This window comes from Priapulus caudatus, unplaced genomic scaffold (assembly GCF_000485595.1).
Source record: "Priapulus caudatus unplaced genomic scaffold, Priapulus_caudatus-5.0.1 Scaffold911, whole genome shotgun sequence".
Taxonomy (NCBI): Eukaryota; Metazoa; Priapulida; class Priapulimorpha; order Priapulimorphida; family Priapulidae; genus Priapulus; species Priapulus caudatus.
The window spans coordinates 62,548-74,944 of NW_014577972.1; the positions used below are offsets into that span (position 1 = coordinate 62,548).

The 12,397-nt window shown below is 49.3% G+C and overlaps 1 protein-coding gene across 1 annotated transcript in view; it reads right to left on the reverse strand.

Moving 5' to 3' along the window:
- LOC106814354 (mutS protein homolog 5-like) overlaps positions 1 to 12,397 on the reverse strand; it is a 36,138-nt gene that overhangs the window by 9,508 nt on the left and 14,233 nt on the right. The window lies entirely within an intron of this gene.

Genomic DNA, 12,397 nt, shown 5'->3' on the forward strand with positions numbered 1-12,397 from the left:
ATTTATAAAGCACAATATAAACATTACGTGGTTTAGATCAAATGCGCGCGACGTTAACATTATTGGTTAACATTATCTTTTTTTGGTTGTGTTCTCAACGCACTCCGTGTTATCATGTACGGGTCACCGTTGTGGTGTGTGTTATCATCCACAATCGTGCAAATCTGTTTGGGTTGTGTTATCAGCAGACACGGTTATTGTTATGTTGCTGTTGTCACATGCGTGTTCTCACGTACGGGATTATCGATGTGGTTTGTGTTAGTTCATTCGTGGCTGTGTTATCAGCAGCAGCGTGGTGGCCGCACTCGTCAGTTTCGTGGCGTGTGTTTAGAATGTGAGCTCGTGTCGCCCATGGTTTACTGGTTTTACGTGAACCTGCAGGAATCCGTCTGTCTCATAAGTTATTCATTCGTGGTTGTTCACGAGGGAAGTGTGACGGCCGCCCCTAGGTTCTTCCTTTCCCGCCGCCCCCTGGCCATGTCGATGCCTGGCACGCTCGAGGCTCTTCTCATCCTACGTCGTCACTACGCCGTTATTCAGACAGCGGAAGGTCGCCATTTTCACAGTCTTCCCGTAAAGATCGTACCGGCGGTCAGTCTGTAATGGCCGCTGCGGTCCCTGGAGTGGAGTCTTCACTGATATCTCTCAGAGTTGTTGGCTCCAACTTTATAACTGTCCTGTCGATGAGGATACGTAGGCTATATCTGTGTCTATATTGTTCACGTGTCGTGCAGTAACTACAGTAAGCGTGGATCGGCGCCAGTGACGGTGGACATATAACTCTACAGTGAGTGATTATCAGTCAGGTCATAACGCTGCAACATTATGTGTGCAGGAGATTTCTTGTGTATACAGAACGGGGAAGCTCGAAAGGTTTCTGTCGAGTCGCAAGGCCACGTAGGTAATAATGATAGCAGGGGTATAGAATCTGCATAGTTTATGTGGGTCCCCTGCCTGGCCATTGATTCGTTCGCGAGAGAGCTGCTGTAGCGAACGCCAGCTGAGCAGCTGTCTGTCTTGTCGTCACTGCAGAAAATTGTGAGCGCCATCGTGTGTTAAAGCTGAGGAAAATATTTTTTGATGTCAACCCCTAATGGTGATGATAGATGATGATGATGATGATGATGAGATGAGAGAGATCGATGCATGATGATGAATGATGATGATGATGATGAATATCGATGATGATGATGATGAGATGAGAAGAAGATGGCAATGGTGAATCTTTTTTTTCAAAGCGTTTGTTATGCAGTTGACTGGACAGTGATCTGAAGCGCTATGCCAGTGTGTTGCCGTTGTGCGTTCGACATCATTGTTATGTCTTGCAAAAATTAACTCAGAAAGGTAGCGGTCCGTCAGCACACTCAAATGTTGATGGTATTATATATACATATATAATGCGTACGCGTGTACGTATACATACATATAAATAAATATACATACGATACGAGTAATCGGCGTACGACTAAGAGAACAGCTATACATCGGCACAGAAGATTTGGGTTCATCAGATGGCATCTCCTCCACAGCCTCTTCAGATTGTTTTATCATATGCTAGGGGGGGTCGCCAAGTATAAGCCGGGTTGCTATATACCCTACCTTACCACAGCCACACATCGCCATTTTCTTCCCACAAAGCACATCCGATAATAACCTAAGAGCCTATATAATTATATATATATAATATATACTATATATATATTATATATATAATATACTAATATACATTATATATATATTATCTGTCTTTTCTACTGTCATGTAATTGCAGGAATATCACAGTTTGTTAGAACTACGCTACGCACATTCATTGTAATTGTATTATATAGAAAGAGGTACGTATAAAACGATTATAATAACTGCAAAGTAATAGACATGAAGTGAATTTGTTGTCAGCCATCAACTGAATCATATTTAAAAACAATAAACCTAATATTCGAACAATCTGTGTAGTCTGTGTTTTCATCTTCTCTTGAGAAGTGTTTCAGAAAAGTCCAGTGTGATTGAAACCCATACCTCGCTAACACATAAATTCCTCTTTTAATGTTTACGCGTAATGTTATGGGACACTAGTGTTTATTGTCTGCCCGTTTTGCTATCTAACAAGGCAAATAAATGTGCATCCATAAAAATAATTTGTGTGCAAGATTTGGTACTCCTTTACTGGCTGAGCTTACTGGCGTAGTTCTCTAGAAGATGTGCTGCCATCTAATACGGAATATTTCATATTTTGGTCTAATGTCCACTGATAGATTCGTCGCGAGTGCGTTGGTAAAATACATACTCAAAAAGTTTCCATTTCAGTGAGCTGCACTATTGTATACTGACGATAGAATTCAGTAAAGAGGATCTCTCTGGAATAGCGTGGAAGATGACAAGGTTTGGGAAGGTGAGATAGAAGAGAAAAGGGTGTGAATGTGAGGAAGGTGTAAGGAGTGAACGAAGAAGAGATGGAAATAGAATTTAATTTAAAGAGGAAGAGGGGAAAGAGGGGGGTAAATGTGAAACTGTGGGAATCTGTATTAATCGTGAGAGTAACTAGCGTGTTGTGTAGGCGGCATACTTATTCAATTCTGTGAGTTCGCCGTGTGAATGTGAATGGATTGACATCAACAGCGATGTTTTTCGCGCAAGAAGTATCAAATGTATTCGGTAAATCTCTCAACACGTTCATAATAAAATATATACATTGACGTTATCTTACTAAAAAACTTGGCGTAGTTCACTTAACTAACGCGGTAAATATAATACCGACTACGATGAGAAATATCTCAAAGCAGTATATCATCAGACTATATTAACACGAGGACGGAGTGCTTGACCAGCGACCAGTATACATAGTATAATGGCTAAACAACAATAACAATTCTTTGTCTGTCTGGCATATAACACAGTATACCGCTTCACGCATTTCTAATTAGGTACACTATATATGGGAGCATCACGTCAACGGTGCACACCGAGTCTCTCTTCCCAACAACTGACTAATAATCCGGCAGATCTAACGCCGCGGACACCAGCAGCCACCGTATCAATAGCACCTTGAGTTCAAACGACGCGCGAAGCAGCTCAATAAGATGCAGCACTCACGTGCTACGAAACGACCTTCGACGCTCGAGCGAAAGCGCTTTGAACGTCCACCTGAGAAACATTCTAGCGTAGACCATTGCCGCGTTATATATCACATGACCCGTAATCATTTCGAAAACATCCGTAAAAAATCGTAGAGCTACTTGGTTCGGATGAACTGGATACCGCCGGCGCGCTAAGGTATATCACGCATGGCACGGGGGTCATGCTCCTGTAACCGGGGATATTGTGAATAAATCACTGTGGTCACGGCCAGGAAGACCACGTAACGGACGGCCCGTGCGTATCAGCAGCGGAAACTCGGCGAATTGTTACTCGCGTCAGAATCTCACAGGCCATTTATCGCGCAGCACGCCGTTCCGTCTCTTGTGCGTGGCACCCCGGCGGCGAGTAGCACTAGCGCTTAAGCGCAGGGCAAGCAGGGCTGTTCCATCCTAAAACGCATTAGCAAACCCATGCCCATACAGTTCGTGTGGAATGTCCGCTAGCAATGGTAGACTCAATGGCGTTCGGTGTAGATGTTTCGTTACACGCCAATAAAGTTTACTGATCACACACGCGAAGCTGGTAGAAAACGCGAGTGAATTGTTTATTTTTGCCTGCAGGTGCTCACCAGTGAAGCGGCCCCCTGGTCTCTTTATATATCTCTACATACGTCATGGCAGTGAGCGAACAAACGTCATAAAGCTTACTCCATAAATATTAGAATCTCTCCTCATTCGCCTACAACAGAGGCATCGCCAGATGCCTCGCTAGGCTAGCTGCTAAAACAAGGCCTATTGCCAAGCTAACTCTACCAAGACCGGCGTGGCGTCAGTACGAATAAAAAACAAAGAATAACGATTAATTAAATAAGATTGGATCGGTAAATCTCTAAAATCAAACGATAAATAACTTTTCTCTCCCACTTGCACTCCGAGGGGAGAATGCAGGGAAACTACATGCAACCGACTACTCACGCGATACATTACAGCTGACGGGGTTAAACAATTACACCGACCGCGACGGATCGCGACGCCCCCCCCCGACGACCCGACCGTCGTCCGAGGCAGCGGGCTGGGGCGCCTCTGTCGCTCAACACGCGACTCACGGTCGGGTTCGCTTCATGTGGCAGTCGAGAGGTGTCGGAGCGCGAGAGAGGCGCGCTTCGCACAGCCTGCCTGAACGGGCCGGTCGCCCCGTATGTTTGGCGGTAATGTCGGCGTCAGCGTCGTAGGAGACGCCGACCTTCCAGCACGCATTCCCGTTCGCAGCCGCACAGGCAGTATGCTTCTCGCCCGTGTGGCGTGCGCAGGTGTGCCTTCGAGGTGGCGAGCTCTTCGTGTACGTCTTCACGCAGCCCGGCTAGCGCACGTGTGCGTCGTCACACGCTTGCGACCCAGCCAGCGTCGGCGCCGCCTGCGCGGCGGCTGCGGCGGCGGCCGCCTCCAGCACGCCCATCAGGTGGCACTGCCTGCTAGCTGTTGCTACTGAGGCGACGGCGCCTGTGAGGTGCGCACGGCTGGCAGGTAGGGGCAGCCGCTGCCGGAACCGCCGGGCGCACGAGTTGCACGTGGCCAACGGCTCGGGCTGGTGGCGGCACCACGCGGCCTGCGAACGCTGCGCACGAAGCCGGCGTCCTCGAGCTTTGAATTCGCCGGGATGTCGACAGATGCGGACTGGAGTCTGAGGAGGGTAGCCCAGGCGGGTCGGTCGCCGCATGGGCGGCGGCCCCTTCCCGGTGCGGTGCGCAGCCGTGCGGCGGCAGCAGGCCGGCGCCCGGCTCGGCCGCTTGACGTGACGCACGTGTCGTGCAGCCGGTAGAAGCTTCGGCTCGGCCTGCCCCGCATCATGGATTGGAGAGCTCGAAGTCAAGTGAGCGCCGGACCTCCAGCCTATGGTGTCGTCCGAGGCGCGATGTGCGGGGCGGTGGCGTCGGGACAGATGGAAAGGCGAGTAAGGGCTCACTCGTCGCCAGACGTGGCGAGCCGCGCGACGTCGGCAGTGCTGCGAGATGGACTCCGGCGTCGCCGTCGAGTATCGCGGGCTCGACACCCGTGCCAGGTAAGGCGCGGCGGGCGGCAGCTAGCTCCTCTGGTAGTGGCATGCGTCAACGTCGTGGCCACATCTGTAAGCGAGAGAGCGTGGTGGGTGGTGAGCGTGGTTCGGTCCCGCGGGTGGTGGGGGCGGTGCGCGCGCGCGGTCCAGACGTGTGCAAAGAACAGACTCTCACGTTGTCCTGATGTATTCTACGCTCACATACTGTATAACTAACTATATATGTGTGTCGTGCGTATGCAGCCGCGCGTGGTCCACGAGGCACTGAACGTCTCTCAATAGTGGAAAAAATATAATGCTAATAAATAGGGGCGCGAAGCGGCAATCTTATTTACTACCAAAGTCGTATAATGTTTCTGCTACTGCTCTTTCTCACCTATTATGCCAACAATTTGCCTGTAATTCTGTAATTATCATATAACGCAACTTTTTTGCATAAGCTTATATTACTGATAAACACAAAGCAAATGTGACGTTAATTCATGATATTTGCATTCCCCATCATGACGGTGGTATAAATGCAGCGAAGCCTCTTGGCAGAGCTCGTCGGTGCGGAAGGTTCAGACTGAGTTGGCAAAAAGCTCATGCGTGTAGCATCACGTCGAGGGCTGACATTTGTCCTCTTCGTTATTAACTGTGCCCTCAGCGGAAGAGAAGGGTCTAGGCTTCCGCTTCGTTACTGCATGTATCGCGCGCGATGGTAAACTTTAAATCGATAGTTATGCTACCACTCGTAAAGCGCCTCTCTCAGAGTCGATGGCTGGTCGTGATATTCGTCCGGGGAGTCATATCGGGCGGCGCGCCGGCCAGCATCGACAGGCCGACGTTGGCTGAGTTGGTTAGCCGGGGAGGTACTAAGCAGCGCCGAGTCCCTTCGGTTGCAGTGACCGGCGATGGGGAAGCGAGGGCGAGCGTGCCCACGCTGCTCGCCGTTGCCTATCTCGAACCGCTGTGTAGTAGGTTGCTATGGTAAATAACTACTTGGCAGCGCGCCAATGTTCGGCGTCTGTACAGGTTTTCGCCGCAGCGATGAAAAACTGAGGCCGACGCAACTCTCCGTCGGTAACACACAACCGCGCTGATCACCCATAGGTTCTGCATCCGGCAAGTTTAGACGTATGCCTGCGTGCGTGCGTGCCGGCAGTAATATATGTATGTGACTGTGTGCGTGCGGTGCGGCGTAAATATTATGTGTGTGGCGTGCGTGCGTGCTGTGTGTGTGGTGTGTGCGTGTCCGTGCGCGCACGCGTAAAATATGTATGTGTGGTGTGTTGACGCGCGGCGCGCTGGCGTGCGTGCGGCGAGCGGCGTTGAATGTGTGTGTGTGCGTGGTGTGCGCGCCATCGTGTGTGGCTGAATCACATCGTTACGACGTATATCACGTGTAAGATAACAACGAATTTTTTTAAATAATGATTTATTAATGCATTATTCTAATCGCCCTTATCGTCCTTTCTCCTGCGCATGTGCACAGTATCGACAACAGTCTGTTCACACCAAAGCGTATCAAAAGAAGGCTTTCTTATACGCTCTTGATCACACAATGTATCACTTGGTCTTATATAATGGCAAACACACACCATGTTGGGTTTTTAGTTACGTATCTTTGAGTCCGCTTTAACATTCCACAAGTGGCGCCGAATGTGTTAGTAATTATTGAACTAATCTTTCGTCTAGTAATATTAGATGCAGACGACTGTAATGGCCAGCGTGCAGGCTGTACGTGTACATTACCAACGAGTCAGAGCTAGGAGGAAGCGTTGTTAAGAGGGAGAGCGGCGACTCTTGTAACTAAGCGTCAAGCCTTGATGCAACTGATATAGATGTCCTTCGGGGGGTTGTCGGTGCTACCCAAAAGACTGCTAACTGGCGTTGTTTTGTCGTAACGCTCTGTTGCCTTAATGTGGTTTTTAGTGTTTGCCGGTGCAGTGCGGTCGCAGCGTGTCGATTCGGCGGCATGGGCTTGCCGCGCTTTGCGCGCCGCAGCACGTGGCAGCTGCCGAGCACGTGTAGATTAGCAACGTGCGTCGTTTTACTCGGCCATAGCTGAGTGATCTAACTACAGATACATCAGCACGTCTCGCCTGTTCACAGCCGAGTTAGTACACGCGTGCGTGCATAACCCGTACTTACGCGGCGTGCATAACCGCGCCACTTTTACGCGCCGCGCAATAACCGCGCACGTTACGCGCGGCATAACCGCGAGCACTACGCGGCGTGCATAACGCTACATGTTACCGCGCGTGGCATAAACCGTACAGTTTAGCGCGCCTGTGGCATAAAGCGTACAAGTTACGCGCGTGCATAACCGTGACAGTTACGGCGCGTGCATGAACCGTACAGTTTAAGGCACGTGCATAACCGTAGTCAGTTAACCGCGCGTGCACCTAACCGTACATTTACTGCGTGGCAACGTGCGGTGATAACCGCGCAGTTGCCGTGCGGCATAACCGTAAGTTTACGCGGCGTGCAAACGTGCGTGATAACCGCGCAGTTGCGTGCGTGCATTAACCGCGCAGTTGCGTCGTGCATAACCGCGGCAGTTGCGTGCGTGTAATAACGTACAGTTACGCCGAGTGGCCATAACCGTAGCAGGTACGCGCGTGCATAACCGTACAGTTACGATTGCGTGCTAATAACCGTACATTTACGCGCGTGGCAACGTGCGTGGATTAACCGCTGGCGTTGCGTGCGTGCATAACCGTGACGAGTTAGCGGTGACACGTGCGGTGCAATAACGGCGCAGTTGATGCGGCGTGCCGTAGATCGTTCGGTAGGCGTCGCGCTACTCAGTGTCAGACGGAGAATGTCACCGGTTCACCTGTTGGCAACAGGTTTTACGTAATTCACGTGTCTAAAAAGCGCTTCCGTGGGGCGGCGTCGCACAAGTTTCTTGTGCACGCGGCAGCCCACAATCAGAGGTTTTGGCGCGCCGGAGTGTAGGCTGCACGCAGGGAGCAGCCGATAAAAGTAGTTGGCGACTAAACGCATGTGGCGCTCCGTAAGGCATGGCCTCAGTGCGCGTGCGACAGCGAGGAGTAAACGCACGATTGGATGGCATTCCCGTAAATTGGTCTTCCCTGGGAGAGAGGGAAATCGGTTTCTCTGTGTTACTGCGGGAAGCGCTTCGAGGACCTAACGTATGTTAGGTATCCCCTAAACGGCGGATTTACTGCCGGGTAGCTGTATGGGTGGAAAGGGAGAAGGCGGGGGAGTTATACGCATGCGCAGGCGAAACATTACATCATCCACTTGCGCATATGCGCAGCGTGCGTGGATTTTGAAGCGTTGAGTGTAGAAGTTTTTGATAGCGGTGTATCAGTTTTTCGCGGTTTCACCCCCGCAGCCCGCCTGGACCTCACCGCACGAAACATGCATGACATATCATCAAGAGCATATAAAGAATAAAACTTTCTTTAATAGGCTCTTGATATCATCAGTGATATCATGAAGCATGTTGTCATGGGTCTACCACGATGAGCATTGCTGTCGCAGGCGCATTCAACAGAACTGTAATCGCCTGTATCCGCGTACGTGGCTGTACGTTCGGCGAAGACTACGTACGTAGGTAAAGGCAATGCTGACAAAGATTCGCCGAGTCCGCCTGTGACAATGGCGAGGGCGGTTGAAATAATTGTAAACCGCGACTTGTTACTTCGGATCTCGCGTTGCCGACCGAATGACGTAGACTAAATCAGTCGGAATAATCGAGTTCGCAGGTATGGTCGCGCCTCGGCCGGCTTTGTTACAACCGTGACGTGGAACAGGAATGCGATGTGCGCGCCCCAGCGGCCGCACGCGCGCATTCCATAGTATACGCCGAGGACAAACCCAGCGCTTGATATCAGTTTGTGGCGTGGGTTTGCTGGCGAGCGATGTTGTTAGAATCCACTCTCTGCGTGCGCGTGGGCCGTGCGTGCGTGATCGTGTGCCGTGCGTGCATTGTGGCGCGACATGTGTTACATATGAAACGCCCAACACTGCTAAGCCGTTATCAAACACTCAAACACAAGTCTATTGCAGCGCCCCTATAGGTCCCCAGCGACTATATATTATAATATATATGTATATATATATGTAATATATATATATATATTATATATATATATATATGTATATATATATATATATATATATATATATAATATACTTCGCCTGCGCTTTTCGAGCACATAAACGAGACTGGTATCAGTGGTATGTGCAAAAAAATACGGTTAAAAAGCATTAGCCGTCATTTTTACCCTTCTACTCAAAAAACTATTTAGTCAATTACAGCCAGCTCGAGGCGGGGATGCCTGCTGAGGCTTGTTGCTAGGATACCAAACATCAGCACGCTGTTGATGGTTGGATATAACTGCGGCTCTGCGCTTATATTTATCCCTGGTTGTAGTTAGCACAAGGCCCGGGGAGCGACGGGTAGATCTTGGAAGAATTTCCTAAGAAACACGAGCCCACGAGCGGTACATTTCGGTGTTTGGGATACCGGATCTTAAGCTCGTTGCTTATTTGAAGGCGCGCATCGACGACAATTTGCAATAAATAAACTCATCTTAAATTAGTTTTAAATAGTTCATCGATACAAGTACACTTGAAAATATTCCTATATATCATCACTTAAAAGTTGAACAACGTGTGCATGTGTTTATATGCCTAAATCACTGTAATAATCATTGTTATACGCGAATGAAATTCAGTTTGATTTGTTGTACTATTTCTACTACAAATGATCAGCTATGATATATAGTGTACAGCAGTCATGCTGTGTGATAGCGTGTAATGGTATGCCTTGTGTTCTGGAAACAACCATAGGCACTGCATGACTCATCCGTGCAAGATGACACTGTTTTATGTTGTCACCGACATACGAGCGTGTTCGCGGATATCACGGACACATGTGACATCGTTTACGTTTCTGTGTCTCTACCTTACCACTCTTGTTGAGGTCGTTACGTTCTGTTGGTACTGGCATATGACACTTATAGTGCATGGTCACTGTTCCACCAATTTAATATGTGGCGCTGTCTTCCATGGGTACTGCTCTGCCACGTTGACAGATGGTGCTGTCATCTGTAGTCGCTGCACCACTGCATTGATAGGTGGCGCTGTCTTCAGTTGTCATTGCTCCACTGCATTGATAGGTGGCGCTGTCTTCAGTTGTCATTGCTCCACTGCATTGATAGGTGGCGCTGTCTTCAGTTGTCATTGCTCCACTGCATTGATAGGTGGCGCTGTCTTCAGTTGTCATTGCTCCACTGCATTGATAGGTGGCGCTGTCTTCAGTTGTCATTGCTCCACTGCATTGATAGGTGGCGCTGTCTTCAGTTGTCATTGCTCCACTGCATTGATAGGTGGCGCTGTCTTCAGTTGTCATTGCTCCACTGCATTGATAGGTGGCGCTGTCTTTTGGGGTCGCTGGTCCCCCGCCCGGTCGGACATGACAGTCATGACAGTGTCACGCAGGAATGCTGTGAGGTTGCAGTTGTCCAGGTCTAGCTGCAAGAACTCAGAGACAAGAGCTTGACATCTAGAAGAGAAACCCCACGGAGAGATGTCAAAACCACTAGATGGTTACAACTACTGGTTCAATACTAGAACGGGCGTAAACTAACGAAACGTATGGCAAACACGTACAGCAGTGATGTCGGTGTCCTCTGTGTGAAATCAGAGGTAAATTATACAAGTTGTCTCGTCTCGTTATAGAGTTCATATTTTTAAAGTAAGAGTTTAATGAAAGAAATTTTGAACTTAAAGTTTGAGTAAATATTTTTCCTTTGACAGAGTTTATATAGTTAATGCTTCAATACGCGTAAGGGCAGAGACGTCGTAGAATATATGTATGCCTGATAAAATGATATTCACAAGTAAGTTAACAGTATCAAAATGTGTCCGCGTAACTGCTGTGAAATCAATATCAGCAATAGAGAATAACATATAATTGGATAGGTAAAAGTAAGTTGCATTACAAGACAAGCAAGAGGTTGTGTATCTCGGCATAAAGTCTATTTTGACGAGGTTAATGCATATGGGCAAGTAAAGGTTATCCTTAAGTAAGTCTAAGACAGGTGGAATCTGCAGCGGCATTTTATTTTTTCTCACGGCAGCCGTGACAGCGATACACACACATCCCTGCTTGTTTCCACAGACGCTCGGGTCAGCTATCGGCAATTCAGTTCATCTTTCTCGAAATGTGCATGAACGCGTTATAGTTTGTGCTTGTTTATTCTAAAAACATTCGCATTTTTTAAACAGCCATCGTATTCGCTCAGCAGGAGACGATGTTTCCGATGCACATCTTCAAAAGATAGAAGGTTGAAATGTCTCTCCTTAGACGACGTACGCGGTGGCTGTGTGAGAAGGCGACGTACGTGTGATACTGTCAACAGGCGATGCTTTGAGCCCGCTTGTCCGCCATTAGCGTTAAACCATCGAGTCAACACTGCCGACACGACGTCGGCATGCGCCTCCCATTCGCGCCCGCGGCCAAACAAAACACGCGGCCAGTCACCTTGGCGACGTGCCAAGCGCGAGCGACGATGGAAAGTCGTGTTGATTTTAGGAAAGGTGAGGAGTTTTTTGCCGAAGCTTGTTAGAGCTGCCGCCAGTACCGCACCTCTTGACTCGCCGACAAAGTCACGAGGCCATCTTCGTTATCACCAACAGCAGGGCTGGTAGATGGGCCCCGTACGCGCCGACTCCGTTACTACACCGTTAGTTGATTACGTAGTGGTGAGGCAGAGTAGCCAGTCTAAGTAGCTGTCAGTCAGTAAAGCTCGTCTTTGGGATGGCTATGGTGTGCGTAGGTAGGGGAGAGGACGAATGGGATGAGTGGTGGTGGGTGCAGGCGGGGGGATGGGTGACATGTGTAGGTATAACTTAGCCTTAGGGATAATTAAGGAGGATGGCGGTGGTGTGCGTAGGTAGGGGAGAGGTGGAATGGGATGAGTGGTGGTGGGTGCAGGCGGGGGGATGGGTGACATGTGTAGGTATAAGGGATAATTAAGGAGGATGGCGGTGGTGTGCGTAGGTAGGGGAGAGGTGGAATGGGATGAGTGGTGGTGGGTGCAGGCGGGGGGGATGGGTGGTGTGTGTAGATATAAGGGATAAGGGGGAGTGTGGTGGTTTGTATAGGTATAAGGGATAAGGAGGAAGGGTGGTGGTGTGTGCAGGGATAAGGAGGAAGGGTGGTGGTGTGTGCAGGGATAAGGAGGAAGGGTGGTGGTGTGTGCAGGGATAAGGAGGAAGGGTGGTGGTGTATGCAGGGATAAGGAGG